The 26,182-nt window shown below is 35.5% G+C and overlaps 1 protein-coding gene across 4 annotated transcripts in view; it reads left to right on the forward strand.

Annotated features, from left to right (window-relative positions):
• The window catches only part of SDK1 (sidekick cell adhesion molecule 1), a 1,240,677-nt gene that overhangs the window by 283,156 nt on the left and 931,339 nt on the right, over positions 1-26,182 (forward strand). The gene's annotated exons all lie outside the window — the stretch shown is intronic.

The raw sequence follows: 26,182 nt of genomic DNA on the forward strand, positions 1-26,182 counted from the left end.
TACCCAACTGTTCTTTTTCTCAAATGCCTCAACTCTCTTAATTGGCTGCATCCAGTGTTTGATAGGCCTGGCTTTTTAAAAGCTTCCAGGTTCATGGCAGATCTTTTTTCCAACTAATGCTAAACTTCTTTTTTTCTTCTTCTAACAATAAAGTATGAGGTCATAATAAGAGTACTTTGTTAACATATTAATATTTCTTAATTAATATGTTAGATACTTATATCCACTAAATCTGTGATGGGAAGGGAATCAAATGTTCCCCCACCCTATCCTTTTCTTACAAGGGCTTGACATCCTGACCTAAGGGTCTGAGGGACACTAGAGAAATCCCCAACTCTCTGAGCCACAAAGGACCTCCTGGAGTCTAACTCTTCTGTCCTTGAAATCCTTTCTGGTTCAGGGAAAATCATCTCACATTTCAAAGATTAGGAGCCTGGAAAGCCCCCATTAAGGCTTTAAGGAACTCAATTTCCTTTTGCCTTCTCTTGTACCAGGGAGACTTTTGATCCTTAAAAATGTGGCAATATTAAGAAAACTGAGGTGAGAACAGTTATTAATAATGAATTTCTGGCATTTGGAATATATAAAGCAAGAGAAAGGTTATAGGATTTTCATCATAGTTGGTCATTTGAATTTCCCCCAACTATCCAGAGATTTACTTCTCAGCAAAGTCTCTACATGATAGAGTGTGTGTGTGTGTGTGTGTGTATATATATATATATATATATATATATATATATATATATATATATATGTATATGTATATGTATATGTATATGTGTGTATATATATATGTATATATATATATATATAAAGTATACCAAAAAGCATTTGAAATAAACTTTTGTACCATCTATCATAATATGTAGCTTTGAAAAGTTTAGCTGGATTAGGCATCATAAATAATACGTGGGATTTTTAAGAACTATAATTGTTAATATCCTTATTTTTGCTTGAGACTCTTTAAGGCCAGTGGTCTATTGTCACTGAAGCTTTATAAACTATGGTACTGCATTACCTTGATAAGTCATTGTGCTGACAATCTTTTCCTTAACTTCCACAGAATTATCCAGTTGTATCAGAGATTTACTTGGAAAGGGAATTAAAGAACCTCAGAACTTCTTTTGTTTTCTATTCTAAGCTGCTACTGCTTCTTATCATGTGGCAATTGCTCTTCTAGAAACCTTTTTATGATTAATGGCTAAGGAGAATGCATAGTTGTTCTATACTAGGAAAGAGTTTGAATTCATGTTATACTTGTTTTAGTGAAAGCCATTATAGTAGAATATGAGTCTCAGGAATTGCCTTTTGTATTGTTCTCTAGTCGATTGATAATGCCTATGGGCAGAATTGAGAGATTTTGAATAGTATCTTTAATTGAAAAAACCAATGCTTGACAGATATATTTGTGAAGTTGAGTGACCTTACTAAAAGGTAGAATAACTAGCATGAGTTTCAGTGAACTTGTACTTCTTCCATGTGTCTCTCCTTGCTTAGCACAGCATTGCTGATCCTCTATCTCAACAGTTCACATTTTACCAAGTGCCCTGCACCTCTTTGCTTGAGTGATGTTCTATTTGTTACATGGTATCCTGACATTCTATTAAGAAATTGTAATTGTAAAACAAAATCTTGCTTTGTTGACATTAAAAACAAATTGAGATATGCAGCTGTTTAGCCTGCCCTTCTTGATTGAAGAGAAAACTTACACTGGTCTTTAGTTGATTAGTGACTAAAACTTTTGCATTTTTAAATAAACCTAGAATGCACTGGGCAGTGTATATAAACTGCAAATTTAAATAATAAAATCAAGGTTGTGATATCTATCCTTTCACTTGGTGTTTTAGGAGTCAGTCAGTTACACATGAATTAGTCAACCTTGTCAAAATTAGAGGTCAGTAGATTTAAATCAAGGTTGTTATTATCTCTTCCTCATATAATCAGTCAACTAAGGTGGGAAGAAAACCAAGTCAGAAGGAAAGAAATATAAATTAGAGCTTCTTTCTATAAGTCCAGTGCTCAGTTTACTGAGGCACTGCATCCATCAGATTTTAATAGAGCCTTAAGTTTATACTTCTTACTTCAAATTTAAAATACTACTAGTGGTACAATGTGCATTGCTCAGAGTGTATAGTGTGGTAATTCTTTGTTTCCATTTTACATATTTTCACAAAGTAAGTGCTCAATATTGATAAAACCGTCAAAATTAATGAAGAAATGTAACTCACTTGAAATATTCTTATGTGTAACTAGCTGGAGAAGGAAAGAATTATTGAAAAAAGCTTTATGAATCCCATCTTCATGAGTCAGGGCTTTTGAGATGCTGGGGCTTTTCAGTTTCAATTTCTTTTTTACAAGGTTAAGAAGATTCTTCTAGTGATAGTTCAAGAATGTTTTATTTGATCATTCTCACTCATGACATAGCTTTTGTGAATTATGGCACATTGGGTTTGCTAGAGCAGTTCTTTCTGAGCCTGTCCCCCTATAGAGTGTCCATATTGAATGAAAATTGAAAGTTCTCATTCAAACCTCCCTGCCAACCTTTCTATTTGAATGAGATATCTGGTTTATAGATCACTAGAGGTTCTAACACTTTCAAAATGGTTTTGGTTTTGATTAGAAATTAAAAGACTGTTAATCAATATAGAGAGTTTCATCAGTGCATTTTAAAGGCATCTAAAAATATAGTAAAACACTATGTGAGGGCATTTGGGTGATAGAGTAGCTAGTGTACTGGGCTTGGAGTAGGGAAGACTTGAGTTCAAATCCAGTCTCTAATATTTACTAGTTATATAACCCTGTTTTCTTGAACTGCTCATTTATAAAGTGATCCGGAGAAGGAAATGATAAACCAGTCCAGTATTTTCGCCAAGACATCGCCAAATGGGAATACAGAGTTCTATACTGTTATAATGACTCAATGACAGCAGCAACAACTGCTCTACTTGTCTGATGATCTTGCTATACATGGAAAACTGCCTTTTTTGTATGCTGTCCAAAACTAGAAGTGCGGTGGCAAATCATCCTTAGAAGCTATAAAATTCATGTAATAATATTCATGAATGTTAAGCTAAAGGAGTAGAGTCTTAGATCCTCAATCAGAACCTAATGATTAATTTTCACAGAAACTAACAAAGTTTTGTTACATGGTTTGCAGATTAGAACCAACAAATTAAAGAGGTTGGGCAACTTCACAACAAGAAAGAGGTTAGGATTTTGGAAATCTATAGTAATTTATAGGCATATAAACAACTCTCTAAACAGTGTTATTCCAAAGGTTTAGCTATTATTCAGAACATAATTAATTTCTCAGTGTTCACAATCATATGAGAAAGGTTAGATTATAGTCAATATACCATCTTTAAGAAGGCAGGAAGTTAGGTGCATATTGTTTCTTAAAGATATTTTTATTTCATGTGATTACAACAAAAGAAAGGGCTTAAAGGCATATTTGCTTTTTACCCCTTTTATTTTTGTACAATATTTTATTCATTCTGTGACTCTCCTGGGAAAAGGAGGCATTGTTTTATGTTTAGTTTATTTCATGCTGTATCTTTGGTTCAGAAATTTGCAAGCAATCATGCAGACTTGCATTAGAGCTATTTTCTTTCAGTGAGGTTGGGTGCATTTCAGTGGAGGTGCATTTCAGTCCAACAAATGTTTATTAATGATCTATGCAACTTCTTAGAGAGATGCAAGAATAAAAAAGTCACTGTTTCTGTCTTCAACTGGTAAAGGCAATACATGTAAAGAGGTGTGATACAAAGTCAGAATATTTCAAATGCATAAAGTGAGTTAATAAAAGTATTTTGATACTATTCCTGAGGGAATCAATTAAAACTCCATATAGGAGTTGTTCTTTGTGTTTAACATTGTGGTGTGAGTAAGGTATCAAAAGGGGTAGAAGAAGGTAATGTTAGATTTGTCATGATCTTGGTCAGAGATCCTTAGCAGACCTTGTTTATTATCATCCCCCCCCCCCCCCGGACCTCAAAGACTATCTAGTCCAACTCCTTTATTTTAAGGATGAAGAGCATACACAGTTAGGTTAAGAAGATTAAATGCCTTTTCCAAGGTGTTATCAGAGATGAGATTTGAATCCAGGTCATTTGAGTCTAGAGCTAGCTCTTCACCTGTAAGCATGCTACCTCCAACAAGTTCCTCCTTGCTTAGGATCTCTTCAACCCTTTTTCCACCGATCAGAGAGAAGATAACCCTTCTGAGGGACATGTAGACTTGGCTTTTTGCTGACTCTAACAGCAAGAGATCTCAACTTTTAACCTTAAGTAAGTCAGGCTGGAGACATGTACAATACAGGAATGGAATTAACCAGATGGATCAGACTGCCTATTAAGTTCAGATTTGTTCATTTTCCCCAGATTAATATCAGAAAAGCTCTTTGAAGACTTCTAACATATTTCAACCCTTATGCCCTCGAATGTCATGGTCTCTAGTTCTGTCTCTATCCTTGTCTGTCTTTGTCTGTTTGCTCCATCTTGTTTGCATCCTTCTTTGGGGCTTTTCTTTTACTGTTCAGTTCTCTGTGTTTCACTGGAAAACACTTGACTAGGTCTTCTTAGAATCCTACATTTGCTTTGGGCCCCAAACTTTTTCTGTGCCCAACCTGAATTCTGAACTACATACCCTCCTTCCTCCTGATCTGCTATATTGTTAAGGACCAGGCTGGCCTGATCATAACTATGACAAAAGTGCAATTAGTAATCAAGATGGAGACAATTCCTTCTGGGTGCTCATTCAAAATGGTCATATAACAGAGGCACTTGTGTTATTCTTAAACCCTAAAATTTTGGAACCAAACTTATCCTAGGATTTACTAACTGATGCCCTCTTTTCAATAAATTTTTGTGTATCAAGCAGAAGCCTATAAAATAATTTTATTGACCTTATAGCAATTTTCTAAATACTATAGCAAATGTTTATCATCAATATTGAAAAGTATTTTAAACAATAGGAGCTGATCTAACATTTTTCATACTACCTTTTCAGTTTTTTATTTTATTAGAAATTAATTATGAAATGTTTACTTCAATCATGCTGCTAGAAGATGATTGCCATCTTAATTATTCTCAGTAATTTATTACTTGGACAGTACAATAAAGCCTCTTAAAGTACTTTATTATACCTTTTATTTTATATTTCAGGTGAAATTGTATTTCCATTATATGTAGAAAATTACAGCACTGATATTTCCCTATTACACTAACACAAAGATGGTTCTACTATCTCATTTTATTTGTTAAACCGACCTGATAATAAGCAAAGCAAGATGGTCAATTCAAGGAGATTGTACTGAGTAAAATCTTTTCCTAAGTATATATCTCATGCTTTCAAATATATCCCAAGAATACTGGGACAATCTCAGATATCTTCATCATTACAGACCCATTCCTTATTGGAAAATGTAATCATGCCACAGGGAATAGCACTGACATTGCCCTAGAATTAAAGATCAATTGGACTAGAGGGGTGACATACAATATTTCTCTGGCTACTTTCTTTTAGTTAGTAAACAGAAAGAGAAGCATAGATATGTCAGGACAGTAAGACAATACAGTAATGCCCTTCTCAAGCGGAGGCTTACTTGTGTCAGACTTGATTTTTTTTGGAAAAATCTAAATTACCTAAGGACACACAAGTTGATCAACTTAATTATCCACCAACAGCTAGTAACTCTCATTCCTCCTTCTTAATTATCTCATTTACTTTTACCTCTCCAACAAGTCTATGATATGTTTCTTGAAATATATTTCACTTGGAAGTTTTCATATCTTTATAGATTAAGTTATAGTGAGAATATTGTAAATTTAGAAGATTATTATTAATTCAAGAAATAAATCCCTAGAAAATTTATCTCTCTCTGTATATGTGTTTGTATGTGTGTATAGCTTTAAATATATAGATATGTAAATATATTTGAAAACTTCGACCTAGATTTTTTATTGTCTTTATAAAATTGATTGATATATTTCTCCTACAAAATCAAATTCCTTGTGGGAATAAATTGAACATTTTTTCAAGGAAGAATTAAATAGGGTTCATTCTTGGGACTTTGCCTTAGTTTTGATACCTCTTTGGGACTTACTTTAAATCATGTATATGATTAGGTGAACCTTGGGGTCTCTTACTGCACTGTTTAAAATCTTTTTTTAAATTAATTTATTTTTTATTAAAGATATTATTTGAGTTTTACAGTTTCCCCCCAATCGTACCCCCCCCCACGGATAGCAATTTGCCAGTCTTTACTTTGTTTCCATGTTGTATATTGATCCAAATTGATGATGAGAGAGAAATCATATCCTTAAGGAAGAGACAAGAAGTCTAACAGGTAACACAGTGTTTAAAATCTTAACTGCTGTAAGTTTAGTACTCCAGCAGTACACAGTCTTCTGAGTCTTAGAGATCTGATCAACAATTTATTTTTGTAATTCATAGTAAAGTTCTTGAATTTATTTCATTTTCCCCCTTTTGTGAAAGGTAAAAGGGATGGAACAATTCTTGCTTTTAGGAGGAATTCAGTTCTAACACAATATTGGTTAGGGAAGTGAATAGGTATTCTAGAGATCTGAAGAATTCTTAACACTGAGACATTAGACAGTATGTTCAGTGTTAGTTACACATTTATAAATTTCTTGATTGTGAACTTTTATTTCATCTGATTTCAGTTTTCCTTTTTTTCACCAAATCTTTCTAATGTATGATAAAGATGTAATAAAATATTTGATGTATTAGTCAAGCAAATTGTGGTGATGTGATAAAGTATTTTATTAACTCTTTAAGCAACTTATGAAATGAATTTCTCTTATGTTTCATAATTAAGTAGGGCAATAAGGGATTCCTCTTTAGAGATCATGATTTAATTGGTTGCAAATATAAACCAGTCAAATTTATTAATATAATTATTTGTATTCATACAAAATAAAAGTCTTAGGAAGGTGTGGGGACTCTTGTTTCACTATTTTTCCTAAGAAAAGTGTCATATTGACTTTTTGATAAATATTTAAAAGTTTTAATAATTTTATTTTTAACAATTTTATAGTTTTGATTTTAAACATTTTTAATGTACACTCCATAAGTGCTCACAATCATTCTTATACATAGTCAGCTATATAATCTGAAGTTATGGTATTTCATAGATTACCCACAGGGCTCTGTCCTTGGGCTTTTGTTTAGCATTTTAATTAATATATCTATAAATTTGTTGATTATTTGGAGATAGGAGGGCAAGTTAATATTTTGACTGACATTACTTACATCCAAAAAGAATTCAATAGGCTAGAGTGGTGTAGTGATTCTAATAAGATGAAATTTAATTTAATATTTTTAATCTCATATATATCATAATTGATTTAAATAAAAGAACCTTCTGAAATTTGGTACTTGAATGAACCCCACCTTCAGTTAAATTGATTTAAATTTAATTTACAGTTTTCAACTTTCTTGTAAAAACATTTTAAAACACATTTTAAAAAGTGAATTATACTCAGGTAAGACAAGGGAGATGTGGAACCATTCTTCTAGAGATTTTCATTGATGGCAAACTCTGTGGCATGACATTCAACAAAACTAATATAAGGTTAGGTTGCATCAAGAAGTTTCCAGTGCTCTATATTACTCCCTCCTGATGATGGTTCTATTGCACTGTACTCTAGACATCTGGAGTATTTGGTGCTAAGAAGAGCGTTGACAACCTGGAGCATATTCAGATTAGTCTAACAAGATGATTTGTAAATTAGATATCCCACTTTTCACCAGAGGTTTGGCGAAAACAAGACTTGCTTAGCCTATAGAAGAGAAGACTTGGCGGTGGGGGGGGGGGCATTATGGGAATCTTCAAGAATTAAAAGCAATCTTATGTAAATGAGAGATCAGACTTCTACTTCATTCAGATCTAGTTGCAAGGAGAGGAAGCTTTGGAGCAGTGCATTTCAGTTTGATAGAAAAATCCTCCAAATATCTTGAATTGCCCCAAAGGACCAAGTCTTCCTGTTTTGTTTTGTTTTGTTTTTTTGATCACTCCAGGCACAGTCTGAGTGACAACTTATCACCAATGTTGTTGATGTATTGTGATTACAATGCAGAAGTAAAATTTGACTAGGTTAATTTTCAGTTCCTTTTGAAATTTGAGATTATCTAATGTTTCTAGGATAGAATGTTTATTAGTGCATATATAATCCATTACCCATTTCAAAGTAGTTAGTTTAGTCTTAGGTTAAAAAAATGAAAGATAAAAATGATCCTATAATGTGTCTTTCTTTAGAGCTACTTCGATAATGAATTTATTCTTAGAGTTATGCTATTAGGGCAATGGTTATTGTTTTGTATAGAGTTTATATTTTAATTGATTCATTAAGAAATTATCACCAGTATAGAATTTGTAAATGGAAGTATAAGTGTTAATGAAACCTTCTTGGAGAGATGGTTGATCATAGATTTTTCTTTATGAATAGGATATTTGTATAGAACATAAAAAGAGTAGAAAACCTGATAACCTGATATATGATTTACGTCACCATTTTTGAGAACCCTACTATAGACATGAGAGCAGCTTTATTATGAGAGAATTGAAGCTCTTGCAGTCATTTCTATTCTAAAGTGAGTTTCGTAAGCAGCAGGGTGAGATGATTTTGCAAATTGCAATATAATACCACGCAAAATCTTGTCTCTACCTGTAACTATGCATACTCGCAGAAATAACATTTAATTTATGATAACATCCTTCCCAATACCAGACACGGAACAGTAGGGTATCAGTTAAGATTTTGTGGGGGGGGTTATTTGTATGTGTTGAGGAATAGTGATACATGGTTTAGAAAAGAAAAACCACATGCCTTTAGATGCTATTTTGCTGGTGAGGATGGTTTTCTACTTCTTTTCTTATGAAGAAGTAAAAACACAAACAATCATTTAACAGACAAACACTGTCAAACACTGTGACCCTATCTAATCCCTCCACTGCACATCTTAATCCCTGATGGACTATTTTCAAATATATGGGCTATGAGGTTAGGGAGTTTCTAGATGTGATACTTTTTTCTGAAGCCTCTCACTGACAGATGCAATGACCTTATCATGTGGATAGCACTATCCAGTGTGACAGCCCAACCATCTGTCTTATATTGATTATAATTGATTTAAAGAAAGGAGTCTCCTAAAATTTGATACTTTAAACCCCATAGCTAAATTGAGATAAATTAAATTTGAATTTTTAAATCTTTATGTGTTTAATTTGTTAAAAATAGGTTTTTAAACTGTATGGCCTAGTCTTTTGCCTATCTGAGATTAGGGAGTTGAAATGCTACTTGTTTTATTGTCATGAATATTTCAACCTAATTAAAATAATATATACACTAAGTGATATCTATAGTCTAATGAAATCTGTCCTCATTGTGGATTGATAAGCCATTATTTAAATTTTATTGCTTTTAAAAAGTGTTAAGAGTTTTAAAATATGTTAACCATTTCCCAGTGAGAATTATCTAAATGAGGAAACCAAAGGAACACATAAACATTTTGGAAATTTTTCATTTTATATAGGCAAAAAAATGAATTAATGTTCATTTACCAACATTAATTTGTTTGAGTTACACATACTATATGTAATTTTTGTTGTAACTTAGGTTAGCTTAGTTTATATCTTATACCTAAAGTATATTTTAGCCATTGCCATCAAATCTAATTTTCCACTTTCAGAGGAAGAATTATCAGTTCAGTTCAACTGAATCAAAAAAAAAAAGTATTTATCACCCATTGTAACCAAAACAAAGAATAAGATAATAGCTAATTCATAACAAAGGATTTGTGTTGAAAAATAGTAGGAAATGATTTAGAGTAATTACTGTTTTATTCACCTGTAATGAAATGATGCAACTGGGGCCTGTCAATGTTTTTATCATAAATTATCCAACCTACTATGATTTTTTGAGTTATCTTTTTTCTTTCTCTGTATGAAAAATCATGTTAGAAGTAGGATATCTCAAATTTATTCCTTGGGTGGGTAAGTGTGATGGCTGCCAAATTGTGCTTCTGTTCTAGGCTCTAGATGTTTTTTGTTTTGTTTTGTTTTGTTTTTTGGTCTGAAGATGAGATGAAAATAACAGTCCTGACCTTGCTGAGTTCATGATATTATTTTGCAGAGTAATGAATTACTGTTTATAAAATATTTTATTCTTCTTAGAGATGCTACTGTTTAAATACAAGATAATATCATTAATATTGTATATTATGTTCTGCACAGTGGACTAGATAATGATGCCATTGTATCATCTAATGTTTTGGGTTTCTTTTAATTAAAATTACATGGAGCTATTGGGATGCCTACTGTAATCATGTCCTCCCCTGGAAGTGGCAAATGGGTATTAACCAGAAATATTTAAATTACACATAATTACTAGGTTCTTAGGAATTTCGTCAGCTCTGGGGGGAAAGATGGAGTGAGAAAATGTTCATTAGCACTCAAGGGATTCTAGCCAGTATATTAGAAAGAATTGGATTATTTGGTTTACAGTGTTCATAACACTTTTGCAAGAGCTTCAATTTCAACCAGAGATAATTGAAGTCCTGTCAAAATCACGTAGATCACTTTTTTACATAGAAAGATATTGTTCCCAAGGGGTCAGCAAAAGAATATGGAATTGGGGTAGCTGGTTTGCGCAGTGGATAGAGCACTGGTCCTTTAATCAGGAGGATCTGAGTTCAAATGTGACCTCATATATTAATAATTACCTAGCTGCATGATCTTGGGCAAGTCACTTAACCCCATTGCCTTGCAAAAACCAAATCCAAACAAACAAAATAATATGGAACAAAGAGAAGTAAATGTTTAGAGACTTAACCAGCATTATAAGACTCAAATTATAGCCTTATCTGATAGTATCATCATTTACTTCTTATTTTTATTTTATTTTAGAGTCCAAATTAAAAAAAATTTATTGAATAACTTTTTTTGAAAATAAGTCATCATAAACTTAATGGAATACATGTTGGTATTCATTATTCAACTTTTAGATTTTAGCTTTCCTCTTACTTTTACTTATTATTGGTTATGATCCCAAACATCTCAACAAATTTTTTCATTTCTATTTCTGAATTCTCTCCTTTCATAGTCTCATTCACTCCCATTGTTTAAATTATCACTTTTGTGTAGTCTCATTCTCTACTCTGAGCTCCAGTCTCAAAATTACAATTGTCTGATGATCACCTACAATGCCTCAAATTCAAAATGTCCCAAAAATCTGACCCTCTCCCTAATTTACCAGTTTCTGATGCTGATAACTTAATTTCAGTTAATTAACCTTTAAATCTTGGAGTCATCTTCGATTTTCTTTCTCCAGTAATCTCTAGGAAGCCTGCTGATTCTTTTATATTTTTGTCTTTCTTTTTCATTCCATTGACACCACTCTCATGATCTGTGGTCTGGACTGCTAAAGTAGGTAACTTCTGTTTCAGTTTCCAGATTCTCACTTTTCCAATTCATAAGTTATACTCCTGTCAATATTCTTTTTTAAAAAAAATTATTTATTTTTCTAACTATATGCATAGATCGTTTTCAACTTCATTTTTTGGTAAGATTTGCAATCCGTATTTTTTTTCTCTTTCTCCCTCCTTTCGTTCCCTTTGACAACGAATACATATATAACTATATTGAATATATTTATTATTCATCTTGTGAAAGAAAGTGGGAAAGTATTATTCTTTGGTCTCCATTCAGACTCCATAGTTCTTTCTCTGCATATGGATGGTATTTACCATCACAAATCCTTTAGAATTGGTTTTCATCATTAAACTGCCAAGGAAAGCTAAGTCTATAATAATTTATCATCATACAATGTTGCTATTAATGTATACAATGTTCTCGTAGTTCTGCTCTTTTCACGCAGCATCAGTTCTCATAAATCCAGGTTTTTCTGAAGTCTACCCATTCAAAGGATATGAACAGGTAGTTTTCAAAAGAAGTAATCAAAGCTACACACAGTCATATGAAAAAATGCTGCAAATCATTACTAATTAGAGAAATGCAAATTAAAACAATTGTGAGGGCCCTCACAGCTATCAGATTGGCCACAATGACATAAAAGGGAAAATGATCAATGTTGAAGAGGCTGAAACAGGATTGGGACATTAATTCTTTGTTGGTGGAGTTGTAAAGTAATCCAGACATTTTGGAGAGCAATTTGGAACAATGCCCAAAGAACAATAGGACTGATCATAGCCATTGATTCAACAATACTAATATTAGGCCTGTATCCAAAAGAAATTATAAAAAAATAGGAAAAATCTCCATGTTCAAAATATTTATTGCAGCTCTTTTTGTAATGGTAAAGAATTGGAAATTGAAGGGATGTCCATCAACTGGAGAATAGCTGAACAAGCTATAATATATCAATGTTATGGAGTACTATTGTTCTTTAAGTAACTATGATTGGTTGAACTTTAGAGAAGAATGGAAAAGGAGCAAAATGAGCAGAACCAAGAGAACATTGTACATATTAGCAACAACATTTTGAGTTTATCACCTCTGATGGATGCTGTTCCAAGATCTAGGACAACCCTGGAAGACCTATTATGGACAATGTTATCCACATTTAGAGGAGAAAAAAGTGAAAACAATAACAAAAACTCTCATAGAATCTTATTGGATCCTATGTCAACTTTAAAAATTTTTAATTTACATTTTTATTTATTTACACATTACTAAAATAGTCTTGTTGTGAGAGTAAACCTGATCCCCCTCCCCCACACAAAAATAAAAAACCTCATGAGAAATGAAATGAAAAAAATGTGCTTCAGTCTGTGTTCAGATACTGTGAGCTCTGTCTCTGGGGTGGATTGCATTCTTTATCATAAGTCCATTAGAGAAGTTACTTCCATATTGTTTCTCACAGTTGCTATTGCTGATTGTAATTCCCTCCATCCCATTTATTCTATTTTCTCTCTCCTTTCACTCTGTCCCTCTTTAAAAGTATTCTATGAGGCAGCCAAGTGGCGCAGCGAACAGAGCACTGACCTTGGGACCAGGAGGCCCCAACCCCACATCTCACCCCAGAGACCCAGCAACCACCCAGCCCCATGGTCCCAGGCAGGCCACCCAATCCCACTGCCTTTCAAAAAAACAAAAGAAATGTGTTGTATCTGATTACCCTCTCCCATGATCTACCCTCTCTTCTATCACCTATACCCCCTTCCCCATCCCCTATTTCTTTTTCTCCCATTCCTTTCCTCTCCTTTTTGCTCTAGGATAAAAGACTTTTATACCCTCTTAAGTATGTATGTTATTTCCTCTTTGAGCCATTTCCTATGAGAATGAAGGCACACTCATTTCCCCCCTCACTTTCCACCCCATTGTAAAAGCTTTTTCTTGACTCTTTTACTTGAAATATCTACCTCTCCTTTCCCTATTTCCCAGTGCATTCCCTTTTCACCCATTGACTCCGTCTTTACAATAAACTATACCTTCAAATTCAGCTCCCTCCTATGCCTTGACTGTGTATACTCCTTCTAACTGCTCAATTAAATGAGAAGGTTCACATGAGTATTATCAGTATCATCATCCACTCTCTCTGTGCTTCACCTGAGTCCTGTACTTGAAGATCAAACATTCTGTTCAGCATTGGTCATTTCAACAGAAACATTTGAAATTCCCCTATTTCATTGAATGTCCATCTTTTCACCTGGAAGAGGATTCAGTTTTTCTGGGTAATTGATTCTTGGTTGCATTCCAAGCCTTTGAGCCTTCTAGAATATTATATTACAAGCCCTACAAGTCCTTAATGTGGATATTTCTAAGTCCTGGGGGTTATTTTGGGGTGCTCGCTTTCAAGAGAAGATTGGTGAATTCTTTCAAGTTCTATTTCGCCCTCTGCTGCTAGGCTATCAGGGTAATTTTTCCTGTAGAAATTCTTTAAAATGGAAGTCAAGACTCTTCCTGATCATGACTTTTTTTCAGAGCTTTTGTAGTTCCTTTTCCACCTGACCATTAAGCCATTTTTCTCCTCATTGGCCTTTTGGACTGTTTTTCCATTTGATCTAAACTGGTTTTTATCTCCTTGATCAAACTGATGACTTGGTTTTCATGTTTTTCCTGCATTGGTCTCATTTTCTCTTCCCAATTTTTCCTCTGCCCTCCCTTACTTGATTTTCAAAATCTGTTTTTGAACTTTGCCATATCCTGAGCCCAACTCCTATTTTCTCGGAGGTTTTGATACAGAAGCTTGAACTTTGTCATCTTCTGAGTGTGTGTTTTGCTCTTCCATGGACCAAAGTAATTGTCTATGGTCAGGTTCTTTTTTTTCTGTTTGCTCATTTCTCCAGTCTGTGTCCTGGCTTTGGGGTGCTTCCCAACTTTTGAGTTGTTATTGGGACACACTAGCAAGGACCTCAGTTCCTTCAATTCTTATTAGAAACTCTTAACTGCTCTTCTGGCCTGTACTCTGGTCTGGGTGACCGCAAGCACACCCCTCTTCCCTGGAGTTGTGAGGAGGGTCCTTGCTCCTCTATGGTAGTATGGGGCCCCAGATTATGACCTGGATCTGAATTTGGACAAAACATAAGAATCCTGTCCCAGGTTCAGAGGAGAGACCTTGACATTCTCCTTCCACCCCTTATTTTGTTTGGGCTGAGCAATTTGGGATCAGCTGCAGGAGGCTCTGTGGGCCTACTCCTGTTTCCTGGGACCAGGCTGCACTGAGGGCCATGGCTATGTTGAGGGCCACTCTGACCTGGGCTCTATGTTCAATCTGGCAGCAATTTCTCTGCTGATCTTTCAAGTTGAGCTTAGTGTTCCTTGAGTTGGAAGGTCTGGAAACTGCTTCTGCTGCCACTAGCTAGCAGGGACCCCAGGTGCACCCTGCAGGCTGTTCCCAGAAGGCTGGATCTCTTTTGCTATGGCTCAGTGATCCTGGCTGTGCTGCTGCCCCCTTCAACCCCATGGAACAGAACCTTTGTATAATCTTCCAGGTTACCTTGGGCTGGAAAATTGCCACGCTGGATCTTTCTATGGGTTCTGTCTCTTGAAAATTTAGTTAGAGTCATAATTTTAAGGTTTTTGGAATATTTTAGAAAAGAGCTCTTGGGAAATCCTGTCCTTATGCTCCATCTTGGCTCTGCCCTACCCCATGTTTATTTTTTTAAAACTGCTGTTATGTTTTTCTTTCTTATCACATTTTTCTTTCTTTTGCCGTGTATCTAATTCCTCATACAAAAATGACTAATATGTAAATATATTAAATACAAAAGTATATGTACAGTTTTTGCCAGACTGTTCACCAGAAGGAGAAGGGGATAGGAATAAAGGGTGGTAGAAAAATGTTTAATTTATGAATGTGGAAGTGGTTGAATGTTGAAAAACTTCCATAGCATATATAATAATAAAACAGAATATCAATTGAAGTCTTCCCATTCATGATTTCTCTAGCCCTGGAGTCAGGAGGACCTAAGTTCAAATCCAAACTCAGAAACTTCATAATTACTGAGCTGTGTGACCTTGGGCAAAACAAAAAGAAAAATATTGTCCAGAGCTCCTAATAAGGCCTTTCACATAAGGAGTCACTTAATAAACAGTTTCTTAATAAACAGTTTCTTATTGCACTGATTGGCTAATTTAAAAATACAATTAAGAAACTCTGAACACATGAAATGTAGCATGTCATAGAGGATAGAGTGTTGATCTTGGAATCAGGAAAACTCCAGGCTCAAGTTTTGCCTTTGATGCATAAAATCTAGAGAAATTTTTTTAATTTTCAGTGTCCCAGGATAAGCAATATCTCCTTTCATTGATATCGGGAGTTTCTTCACTGGGCACAAGTTCAATTCAGAAACATTTTTAAAAATTTACATAAAAGTGAAATAATTATTTGAGAGAATAATTCAGATAACTTGACAAACTCACATTTCCCCTCAGATCAATTAATAGTGATGTTAAGTTCATGTTACAATTTTTGTTTTAATTAATATAGCACTACTTTTCTGCTTTAATTTAAGAGATAGTAGAAAGCTGATTAAATCAATACGGAGGGGTGGCTAGGTGGAGTAGTGGATAAAGCACTGGCCTTGGAGTCAGGAATACCTGGGTTCAAATTCGGTCTCAGACACTTAATAATTACCTAGCTGTGTGGCCTTGGGCAAGCCACTTAACCCCATTTGCCTTGAAAAAACCTAAAAAAAAATCAATATGGAGTGAGTGTTTCAAATTGATTTATTAAAATGTATTTATCAAACAGGATTTTACTGTTTCCCACTAAAAGTTAAAAAAAAGTCATTTCTTTTCTTAAGTGATGAATATAATACTTCAACTGTTTCCCAGTAAGGAATTGAAGAAAATAGCAGTTCATTTATGTGTGTGTGTGTGTATACATACATACATGCACACAAATTATAAATAATGGTGCTCAGAGCATTATTCTATAAAGGAATGTTCAAACTTGATGTTCTTATACACGATAAAGATAAAAATAAATGATTTGATGAAGGAAATTTATCATACAGTACAATGTGAATAAGACTTTCATGAAAGCAATTTTTTCATCAGAAGTTGTACCCAATGCTATATAAATTTCTACTATTAGAAACTAAACATCTCTTAAAATACTTCTAGCAACTGAATAATTCAAATAATAAGCAGTGACAAATATGACAAGTCATAACAGGAAGTATATTAAAAATAGAAAAATGATAGCAGAAAACTGAATATTACATGGATTTATTTATAGGGGTAGAGTACATGATTTAGTCTTAGTCTAAATTTAGTCTTAACCATACACAAGTTCAGAGATAAAACAGGTAACAATTTTTGCTATCTTGACAAATAATTTTACAATTGCTAAATAAGTTGTAGTTCTGAAACTTTTGAATTTTGGGGAATTGGCCATTGAACTTTTCCACTTGCTCAGTGTTTTTGTGAGGCAAACACATGTGGACTTGCCACTTGATAAAGACCATGTGACAGACTATAATGTTGAGTCAAATCTAATAAGATGAACATTAGAACAAATGCAAAGTTTTACACTTGGGTTCAAAAAATCTTCACATCTTCACAAATGCAAATGCAAGATGAGAGAAATGTAGCTATATATCACTGTGTCTGAAAAAAAATTTTTAGTATTAATAAATTGCATCTTCTATGACCCAAAATAGTGTGAGATGGCAGTCCAGAAAGCTGATGTCATGTTGCATTAAGATAGGAATGATTTCTAATATAAGACTTACAAACTTGGAGTCAACCTCCATTCTTCACTCTCCCTTACTCATTTTATATATATATATATATTTAAATTTTAAATCTTGTCAATTCTTCCTCCTCAAATCTTTTGCATCTTTTGTATTCTAATATTCAACACATTGGTCCACGTTCTTCTTTCCTCTTGACTAGATTCTTGCAGTAGTCTTATAACTGGTCACCTGCTTCCACTCTTGTAACTTTCTTATCTTTACTTAACGTATCTAACAAAAGTCTTCCTACTCAAGTCTGTCTGTCTTTCTCCTGCTCAAGAAACTTCATTCTCTCTCTATTATATATAATATAAAAAACCAAACCCACTTATATGGCATTGGAAGTATATCATAAATTGACTCAAGTTTATCTTTCTAAACTTATTTCATATCACTTCTCTACCTCAACCCTACATTTCAGCCAAACTGACCTATTTGCTTTTCCCCTCTCTTGTCACTTTCTTTCTCAGTGACTTTCTCCTGTACTTTAATTTTCCTGTTTCACTTGTGACTCTTGAAATGACTACTTTCCTTCAATGTTTCCCCGAAGTGCCAGCTGCTACTTGAGGACTTAATAGTATCCCACCCCCAAAATTACTTTGTATTTATTTTATACATATTTTATATTTCCTTCTCTGTGTATGTGCTGTATCTCCCTCCCCTTCTAGTGAAACACCAACTCATTAAGGGCAAGGATTGTTGGTTTTTGTCTTTGTATTCCTAAATTATAGTGTGACTTTTAATAAATGTTTGTTGACTTGAATGGAATTTCTTGTTGCTTTTTTTTTCCTGGTCAGATTCTAACCAGAATATTGTCTTTGGTTCCAGAGGCCTCATTTCAGCAAAAAAAAACAAAATTGGAGGGTAATCAAGATATTGAAACGTTTTGAGATCATCCTGAATGATAAGTGGTTGATTGAAATGGGATTGTTTAGCCTGTAGAAGTAAAGCAATGAGGTATAGAAGCAATGAGTAGAAGTTTGAAAGAGGCAAATTTAGGTTTGATAAAAGAAAATAAATGGAGCTATCCTAAAATGGGATAGACTGCTTTGAGTAGGGTGAATTCCCTTTCAACTGGAGATCTTTAGATGAGACTTTACTACAAGAGAGAAACATCATAGAGGAGATTATTCAGATTCTTGTTAAACCTTCGAAGTTTTCTCCCCCTGAGAGATTTAGCACTTCTGGAAGATCATTTGGTTTAGTTTCTCTGCCTTCAAGTCATTGAAGAAAAGTATTATCTAGCTAAATGGCATTCGGTTCTCTGCTTTTGAGATATGATAGGAAAGAAGTGTAACTGTCTTTACCTTCTTCAATAAACAATTGAAATTTTTCCTATTTTAGTTTAAGCTACCTCATTGTGTCTTTTTTAAATTTTTATTTTTTTAAAGCAATGGGGTTAAGTGACTTGCTCAAGGTCACACAGCTAGGTAATTATTAAGTGTCTGAGGCTAGATTTGAACTTAGGTCTCCTGACTGCAGGGCTAGTGTGCTATCCACTGGGCATCATCTAGCTGTCCCCTTCCTCAATGCCCCAGGCAACTTTCAGAATAAGTTAAATGTTGCTAATCCTTTTCCCATATACTGCCCCACCTCAAGAAATACTTTTTTTTTTCATTTTGTGCTGATGTTGGTTTCTGTCCACCACATTATTTATAATGATAATTCCTCTTTTCTGATATATATGCATATATATATATATATATATATATATATATATATATATATATATATATATAGTAGGTTTTTGCAAGGCAACAGGGTTAAGTGGCTTGCCCAAGGCTACACAGCTAGGTAATTATTAAATGTCTGAGGCGGGATTTGAACTCAGGTACTCCTGACTCCAGGGCCAGTGCTCTATCCACTGTGCCACCTAGCTGCCCTTTTCTGATATTTTGAAGGAAGTTTCTTCTCCCTAGAGTATTAGCAACTTCATTTAATGTAACATTATCTGCCAGTGGTGATTATTAAATTCCTCACCAAATTACTTCTTGGAAACTCCATCATAGTAAAGAGGTGATGCTGGGATTTAAAAGGCTATAACAGCAGATACCAATCTGGAACGACTGAGAAAATATCAAGTATATCAACCCAATAAGTGCTAACCTGAGTCAGAGAGGCACCTTACCAAGTTAGTGAAGAGTGTTCAGTTGTTTGGTCATTGCAATTTAAAGACTTAAACGGAAAATAATACCTTCCTGCTCCAAACATTCATAGATAGCACCATTTTAATAATTATTTGGGTTACTTATGTGTTTTCCTAAAAGACTAAGTACCTGAAGTTAAAGACTAGGTTTTTCATAATGTAAAATGAAGGCAATGATAGCTGTGCTACTTATCATATTTTTGTGAGAAAAGAAATTTATAGGACAGTGTCCTGTTACTTTCTTTGTGTACCCACAATGATTTCTGCTTAATATGTGTTTGAGGGGGCGGAGCCAAGATGGCGACAAGAAGGGATGGAGTCTTAGGAGCTCTCTGATAAAATTCATCAGCTAAGGACTCTAACTAAACTTTCGAGAGACAGAACCCACAAAGGGACCCAGTGAGGCAGTTCTCCTACTCAAGGTAACCTGGAAAAGAGCAGAAAGGCTCTTCTCCCCAGGATCAGAGAGGCAGCCTGCCAGAGGGGTGGCCAGCCAGAGCCAAAGAACTTCAGCCTCCTCGAGGCAGCCCCAGGGCACTGGGAGCTGTGGCTCACAGCAGCCGGGGAATCTCCTGAGCTGCACCCTGAGGAGCACTGGGCACAAAGTGGGGGAACAACAGGGGACCTCTGCCAGAGGGAGCATGTGGAGCCCAGCCCTCTGGGCACAAAGCAAGCAGCATGGTCTTTCCCCAGCCCTGATCCAGGAAACAGAAGCAGGCGGAGCTGGTAAGCAGTAAGCAGGAGCCCCCAGGGCATGAGCCCATTGAGCTGAGGGAGGGGAGTGAAGAGAGACTGCAGAGCTCTGTCCTCTGACCCTGGTACAGGACTCTGGGGTTCTGACCACATTCAGATCCTGATCGCAGTCTAGGCCCCCCCATAGAACAGCAGGGCCCCCCCCACCTCGGCCCCATGGCAGAGGGGGACGCTTATGTTCATTCACAGACCAGGAGGGAGGACAGAACCTCACACACTGAGACCCTTGTGGGAGTGTCCCAAAAGCTCAGGAAGCACCCCAAACCAGGCCCAGGCTGGGAAAATGAGCAAACAAAGAAACAAAAGGAAGATTATTGAGAATGAGCCCAAGAAGGATCAAAATACTCAGTCTGAAGATGAGGAAGCACAAGCTCCTGAATCTAAAGACTCCAAGAAAAACAGAAATTGGGCTCAGGCTATGACAGAGCTTAAAAAAGACTTTGAAAATCAAATGAGGGAGTTAGAAGAAAAACTGGGAAAAGAAAGGAGAGAGATGCAGAAAAAACATGAAAATGAAGTCAGCAGCTTAGTCAAGGAAATCCAAAGAAATGCTGAAAAAAATAGCATGCTAAAAACCAGCTTAGATCAAATAGATAAAACAGTTCAAAAAGTTATTGAGTACAAGAATGCTTTAAAAAGCAAAATTGGCCAGATGGAAAAAGAGATAAGAAAACTCTCTGAGGAGAACAAATCCTTCAGACAAAGAATAGAATTCAGGGAGATTGATGAATTTAACAGAAATCAGGAATCGATACTTCAAAACAAAAAAAATGAAAAATTAGAAGAAAATGTGAAATATCTCATTGAAAAAACAACTGATATGGAAAACAGACTTAGGAAAGATAATTTAAAAATGATTGGAATACCTGAAAGTCATGATCAGGAAAAGAGCCTTGACATCATTTTCAAAGAATTACTACAGGAAAATTGCCCTGATATTCTAGAAGCAGAGGGCAAAATAGAAATGGAGAGAATCCACCGATCCCCCAGAGAAAGAGATCCCAAAAAACCAACCCCTAGGAATATTATAGCCAAGTTCCAGAACTCCCAAGTCAAAGAGAAAATATTACAAGCAGCCAGAAGGACACAGTTCAAATATCATGGAGCTGCAGTCAGGATCTTACAGGACTTAGCAGCAGCTACATTGGAAGCTCATAGGGCTTGGAATACAATATACCGGAAGGCAAAAGAGCTTAGAATGCAGCCAAGAATGAACTACCCAGCAAGGCTGAATGTCCTCTTCCAGGGAAAAAGATGGACTTTCAATGAACCAGGGGAATTTCAAATGTTCCTTCTGGAATGGCCAGAGCTGAACAGCAGGTTTGATCTTCAGATACAGGACTCAGGTGAAGCATGGAGACTGGAGAAGAGGAGGGAAATATGAGGGACTTAATGAGGCTGAACTGCATGTATTCCTGCATAGAAAAATAACACTGATAATACTCATATGAAGTTTCTCAGTTAATAGAGCAGGTAGAGAGAGCTTTTATAGTTGAAGCACAGGAGAAAGCTGAATTCGAAGATAAAATATGGTGTAAAAATTGAGTCAATAGAGAAAAAGGGAAATGGAATGGGAGAAAGAAAAAGGGGGGGGGGGATAGTCCAAGATATTTCACATAAGATTTTTTTTTATTACAATGAGCTATTGCAATGATATGGAAGTGGGGAGGCAAGGGGGAATGAGGGAACATTTGCTCTCATCAGAGATGGCTAGGAGAGGAAACAGCACATTTACTCAATGGGGTATAGACATCTGGAGTAAGAAGGAGCGGGGAGCAGGGGGAAGGGGTGGGGATGTGAATAAAGGAGGAGAGGATGGACCATGGGGGGAGAGTGGCCAGATATAACACATTTTCTTTCTTACTTCTTGCAAGGGGCTGGGATTGGAAGGCCTGCCCAGGACCACAGGGCCAGGTGGATTCTGGGCCTAAGGGGTGGTATGGGGGCTCAGGGCTTCTTGGCCCCAGGACCAGGGCTCTGTCTGCTGTGCCGCTCAGCGACCCTACAGCAGAGTCAGAGTGAAAGGAGAGAGAAAATAGAGTACATGGTAGTGGAGAAATAAGAAAGGAGGGAGTTGCGATCAGCAATGGCAATGGTGGAAAAATATGGAAATAACTTTTGTGATGGACTTATCATAAAGAATGAGATCCACCCATGACAAAGTTGTTGGTGTTGGAACAAAGACTCAAGCACATTTTTTGTTATTATTATTTGGGGGAGGGTGCAGGTTAAGTGGGGCTGGATGGCCTGCCTGGGGCCACATAGCAGGGTGATCTTTGAGTGTCTGGGGCCGGATTTGGACACAGGTGCTCCTGGCTCAAGGGCCAATGCTCTGTCTGCCACCCAGCCACCCCTACTATTATTACTATTTTATTTTATTTTGGGTCTTTTTTTCTCTCTCTTTTTTTTTTTTTTTGGTTTTTGCAGGGCTGTGGGGATCGGGTGGCTTGCATGTCACATGGCTGGGTGATTGTTGGGTTTACGAGGCTGGATATGGACTCAGGTGCTCGTGGCTCCAGGGCTGGTGCCTCGTCCATTGGGCCACCTGTCCAACATACCTGCAATTATTACTATTATTTTTTTTTATTTTAATTTTTTTCTCTCCCCTTTACTTTTTTCACCCAAGCAAGTCTATCTATATTCATGGGGGGAGGAGGGGTATTTTGTTTACTTGTAAACAAGAATATTTTATTAATGTAAAAAAAAATTTGTACAAAATTAGAATAAAAAATAAATTTAAAAAAATATGTGTTTGATAATGATCATTTGTACTGAATTAAAATGACTGAGTCAAAAAATTTTAAACTAAAATTGACCTAGATAAATAAATCTTTGAGATACTCATGCTAATAAGAATTTTGTCATTTTATTTCAATGCCCTTACATATTTCTTCCCATTTATAGAAACATTTTCTTTGATAAATCCATTACAAAATAAAGTTTAAAATGCTTCATGAGAAACTTCTTGAGGGAGGCCAAGATCATGGAGTAGAAGGAAGCAGTACAACTGAGTTTCCATTACAACTCCTTGAAACAGATCTAAAAAATACACCAGTCCAAATTTTGATAGAGAAATACAGAAAAAAAGTCAAAAATTCTTTGCTAGCCTTGGTTAGCATAGGGAAGCAGACTGGTCTGCAGACATTAGAAAGTATTGAGTCTGTAATATATGACATGAAGATGACTCCAGAGTCCAGAGAGAGGCTATGACCACCACAAAAAGAAGTCCCAGCTTCATACTGGGGTACCCTCCAGACTCACACTGGAGTACTGTAATGGGGACAAGTGCTAACTGTCAGCTTTGTTAACCACTACCTAATTCTGAATCACAGATCACAGTGGAGTGAATCTCCTTGTGTACTACATGGCAGGTGATAATATTGCCTTCGCCAGGTGGGGAGGCTCAGGTTATTGACAGTGAATGGGGAAAGGAGAAAGTTCAGGAGCTCAGACCCCAAGCTGAGAGCAGGTTCATTTTCAACATCTAAAACATCCTGCTAAGGAATGTCCAAGGCAGGAAATCTATATCAAAGAGAGGCCAACAATTCTGCCACTTTAAACCAATAGAACTTTCCAAATGGTTAATAAAGGGGAGATTCTTCCAGATCTGTATGCTTGCACAGACCCAAACCCAGAACAGGAATTTGTGAAGTTGGGAGAAGGGGAAGGAGGCAAAAATCAAAATGCATTGGATCAGACCCCTTTGGGAGCACTGAAGCCTGCAAGTCTTTAGAAATCCTAAGATTGTGGAATAGCACAACACTCAATACCCTAAGAAAGTTGTGACAAGATCAGTACAGCTCTTCCCTCAAAAAGTGGGATAGCCTAACCCTAACATCAAATTCAGAGTCAGGAAGTAGCCTCCAATATTGGGCAAACAACAACAACAAAAAACATAGACATTTAATGGGCAATAATGGCGGCTAGAAATGCAGAAGAGTATGACTCCAAAAAATCATCAAGCAATGCAAAAAATAAAAAATAAAAAAAGATTGAGCACAAGCTCAACTGGGAATTCCTAGAAGATTTGAAGCAAGAATTTTTTTTTTAAAAGTTTAAAATTTTTTTTAGTGGAATGTGAATTTGATGAAAAAAATGGACAGGAAATGGGGGCTATAAAAGAAAGAATTGAAAAGGAAATTGACAGTTGTACAAAATTTTGCCCAAGCAACAGACTTCTTGAAAATATGAATAGGGGAAGCTAGGTGATGCAGTGGATAGAGCATGGGCCCTGGAGTCAGGAGTACCTGAGTTCAAATTCGGCCTCAGACATGTAGTAATTACCTAGCTGTGTGGCCTCGGGCAAGCCACTTAACCCCACTGCCTTGTAAAAACCTAAAAAAAAAAAAAAAAAAAAAAAAAAAAAAAAAGATAAGAATGGGCCAAATATAAGATAGTGACTTCATGAGGGAACAAGAAATATTAGAACAAAGTCAAAAGACTGAAAAGATGAAATATAAAGTACTTCATAGGAAAAGCAACATTCCTAGAAACAGATAGAGGGAAAAAATAAGATAATTGGTCTCTGAGCACCCTGACCAAAAAAAAAGTCATAGTATATTAAGAAATCTTAAAACAAAGCTGCCCAGAACCAGAAGACACAGTGGAAATAGAAAGAAATGCTCACTTCCTGAAATAAACCTCAAAATTAAACCTCCTAAAAATATTAGAACCCAAAGCCTCCAGGTAAGAAAAAAATACTACAAATAGCCAGACAGAAGGAATTTAAGTACTAAGGAACTAGTCAGCACCCACCACTATAAAGGAGTAGAAAACTTGGTATACAATATTTGTACAGGCAAAGAATATGGACTGACAGCCAAGATTACACAGTAAAACTGATTATATTCTTACAGGAGAAAAGTGATCTTAATGAAATAAAGGAATTTAAAGTATTCCTGAAAAAAAGATCAGAGCTGCCTAGCAACTTCGGAGTTTCTCTCTCTCTCTCTCTCTCTCTCTCTCTCTCTCTCTCTCTCTCTCTCACACACACACACACACACACACGAAGTATAAAATGAAATTCAAAATGGTATTCCAGAGCACCTTAGAGCTAAAATTTCAAAAAATAAGTTGAAAGATTTCCTCAAGCTATCCAGACTTCCAAATATAAATAAATACTATACTGAAGTTTGAAGTAAAAAATACACAGTGGCATAGGAAAGAATCTCAAACAATCTTTTTTGTGTTAATACACATGTCCATTATAAGAAAAAAATATATATTTATAGATATAGGCATCTCCAAAAATCCATATTCATGTTTGTGGGTATGCAACCATTATGTTTTTATACTTTTTATATAGTATGCTTTAGTTAAGAGTTCTTCTCTAAAGAATTTAAAATATCTATATTTTATATATAAAAATGCTTTGTAAAAATTTCTGTCACCCTTACAGAAAACCACCTACAAGACAACTTTTTTCACCATTGGCTAGAAGAGTTTCATAATGAAATGGGTTATTAGACTCGTAAGGCTCCTTAGCTATTATCTAATAGGATCATGAGAAGTAGGAGTCTAAAAAGATAAGATCAAAATGGGTTCAGGATTTAGATATAAAAGACAATATTATAAGTAAACTAGGAGATCCAAGGAATAGTTTATCTGTCAGATTTATGGAAAGGGAAGCAATTTATGACCAAGGAAGAGATGGAGAGCGTCATTAAAAACAAACTACATAATTTTGATTAAGTTAAATTAAAAGGCTTTTACACAAACAAAACCACTGTAACCAAGATCAAAAGAAATGTAGTAAATTGGGAAACAATTTTTACAACTAGTATTTCTGATAAAGGACTTATTTCTAAAATATATAGAGAACTGAGTCAATTTAAAAAAAAACACACAAGCCAAGGCGGCTAGGTGGCTTAGTGGATAAAGCACCAGCCCTGGAGTCAGGAGTACCTGGGTTCAAATCTGGTCTCAGACAATTAATAATTACCTAGCTGTGTGGCCTTGGGCAAGCCACTTAAGCCTGTTTGCCTTGCAAAAACCTAATTAAAAAAAAAGTACTTTACAAACTTTTACTTGCTTTTGGCAGTTAGGTGGCGCAGTAGATAA

This window comes from Macrotis lagotis, chromosome X (genome assembly GCF_037893015.1).
Source record: "Macrotis lagotis isolate mMagLag1 chromosome X, bilby.v1.9.chrom.fasta, whole genome shotgun sequence".
Lineage (NCBI taxonomy): Eukaryota > Metazoa > Chordata > Mammalia > Peramelemorphia > Peramelidae > Macrotis > Macrotis lagotis.